Below are 2,936 nucleotides of genomic sequence, written 5' to 3'. Positions count from 1 at the left end.
TTCCACTCTTTCCTGTGTTAGTTTATTTCCTGATCTGGGTGTATTTCTAAACAAAGAACAATTTCTTTAACTTGCACAAAATGTGGGAAAATAAAATGAGAGAGAAGCAAAAGGAAACTGAAATTGTTAGGTGAAATAGGTACATGGTTGTTAGAATTCCTAACTTTATACATACACACACACACACACACACACACATTGTGCATTGTCTTAGGTAGGAATCACTTCCAGGCAATAAGGGCTGGATAGCAAATATATGAAAATAGGCTCATATCCATTTAGAACTGAAAAGGTCACTTACTCCAGACTCCTCAAATTATAGGTGAGGAAACTGAGGCCCCATGAGTTTAAAGGGACTTGCCCAAAGTCACACAGATGGTAAATAGCAGAGCTGGGATTAGTAACCAGGTTCTCTGACTCCAAGTTCAATGCTGTTTCCGTTGTATGGAATCTTAACAAAAACATTTTATTCATTGTAAAAAACAATCATACATAACAGTGTGGCAAAAACTAGGAATAGACCAATGCCTGATACCATACACAAAAATAAAGTCCAAGTGGATACATGACCTAGGTATAAAGATTAATACTATAAACAAATTAGTGGAGCAAGGAATAGTGTATTTGTCAGATTTATGGAGAATGGAGAAATTTTTGACCAAACAAGAGACATAAAACATTATGAAGTGCAAAATGGATAATTCTGATTACATCAAATTGAAAAGTTTTTGCACAAATAAATCCAATACAACCAAAATTAGGAGGGAAGCAGAAAACTGGGAAAGAATTTTTGCAACTAGTGTCTGTGATAAAGGCCTCATTTCTAAAATATATAGAGAACTGAGTCCAATGTACAAGAATACAAGTCATTCTATAATTGATAAATGGTCAAAGGATATGAACAGGCAGTTTTCAGAGGAAGAAATTAAAGCTATCTATAGTCATATGAAAAAAATGTTCTAAATCACTACTGATTAGAGAGGTGCAAATCAAAACAACTCTGAGACAACACATCACACCTATCAGATTGCCTAACGTGACAAAACAGGAAGATGACAAATGTTGGAAAAGATGTGGAACACTAATTCATTGGTGGTGGAGCTGTGAGCTGATCCAGGCATTCTGGACAGCAATTTGGAACTAAGCACAAAGGGCTAAAAAAATATGCATACCCTTTGACCTAACAATACCACTTCTAGGACTGTATCCCAAAGAGACCATAAAAATGGGAGAGGGTCCCACATGTACAAAAATATTTATAGCAGCTCTCTTTGTGGTGGCCAAGAACTGGAAATCAAGGGCATGCCCATCAATTGGGGAATGGCTGAACAAGTTGTGGTATATGAATGTAATGGAATACTATTGTGCTATGAGAAATCATGAACAAGAAGACTCCAGAGAGGCCTGGAAAGACTTATATGAACTGATGCTGAATGAAAGGAGCAGAACCAGGAGAACTTTGTACACAGCCACAACCACAGTGTGTGAGGAATTCTTCTGGTAGACTTAGTCCTTCATAGCAATGCAAGGACCTAAAAAATTCTCAATGGACTTTTGAGGCAAAACACCTTCCATATCCAGAGAAAGAACTATGAAATTGGATTGCAGAATGAAGCAGACCACTTTGTTTTATGTAATGTTTTGTTTTGTTATGGTTTCTCCCATTCATTTTAATTCTTCTATGTAACATGACTATGGTGAAATTATACTTAATTGGAATATATGTGTAGGACTTATATAAGATTGTATACCCGTCTCTCGGGAAGGGAGTGGAGAGGGACAGGGTAAGGAGGGGGAGGGAGGGGAAAAGACCTAAGATATATGGAAGTGATTATAGAACACTGAAAACAAATAAAATAATTATAAAAAAATAATCATACAAAATAATCCTGTTTGCCTAGGAAGATCTGAGTTCCAGTCACAACTCTGACCCATGCTAGTAAGTCAATTAACTTCTCATTATCATTACAGAGCAAGTGTCAATCTGAACTGACAGAAGTTTTCTTTACCGACAAATCCAAGGTCTGGTAAAAACACAAAAAACTCTCAGAAAAACACCAACAATTATATTTTTCCCCTTATACTTCCTTAGGCCATCACATAGTCCAAGAAAGGAAGGGAAGAGAAGGGAATAGTATGTATATACTACCTACTCAGTTTCCTCATTTGTAAAATGAGCTGGAGAAGAAAATAGCAAACCACTCCAGTATCTTTGCCAAGAAAGCCCCAAATGGGGTCACCAGGAGTCAGGCACAACTGAAACAATTAAACGACAACATGCACCAAGCATTGTGTTAAGTGCTTTTTACAAAACAACCCTGTGAAATAGGGGCTATTATTGTGTTATGACCATCTTTCAGCTGAGGAAACTGAGGCACAGAGGATAAGTGACTTGCCCAAGGTCACACAGGTCTTCCTGATTTTGTTGCCTGAACTGTGCACTGCATCTGGACTCATGTAATTGGCTCGTTGTTGTTACTGTTGAAGTCCTTAGGATACTTGGGCTCTTCATTTTTAGTCAATGGCTTTTGCTCTATAAGGTCATGGAAGACAGAAAAGGCAAAGTTCTCCTGTAAATGATTTCTGTAGCCTTTTCCCTATCTCCTCACCATGGATAAGCACCAGTCCTCAAATTCTGAGGTCCAAGTCCAACCTTCTGTTCCCTCCTCTCAATAGCTGGTCCTCCTTAACCCAGATAAGAAAACTGTAAAAACCCATGGAGTTTTACTGGCACCCCCTTCCCCTGAGAACTCCAGTGGGACCTCCCCTGTTTCCATTTACCCTGACTGCTCCATTTTTTGTGGGTATTTTCCTTCAATACGGCTGTCTTGCTGGACTCTCTGTTGACTTCTACCTTTGTGTTCTGCTTTGTCTTGTGGTACACAATCTTTCCTTGTACCATACCTTGGAGTATGAATAGAATTTCACTGAGACCC

The sequence above is a fragment of the Notamacropus eugenii genome, chromosome 2 (genome assembly GCF_028372415.1).
Source record: "Notamacropus eugenii isolate mMacEug1 chromosome 2, mMacEug1.pri_v2, whole genome shotgun sequence".
NCBI classification, from domain to species: domain Eukaryota; kingdom Metazoa; phylum Chordata; class Mammalia; order Diprotodontia; family Macropodidae; genus Notamacropus; species Notamacropus eugenii.
Note: the sequence above shows the minus strand (reverse complement) of the source record.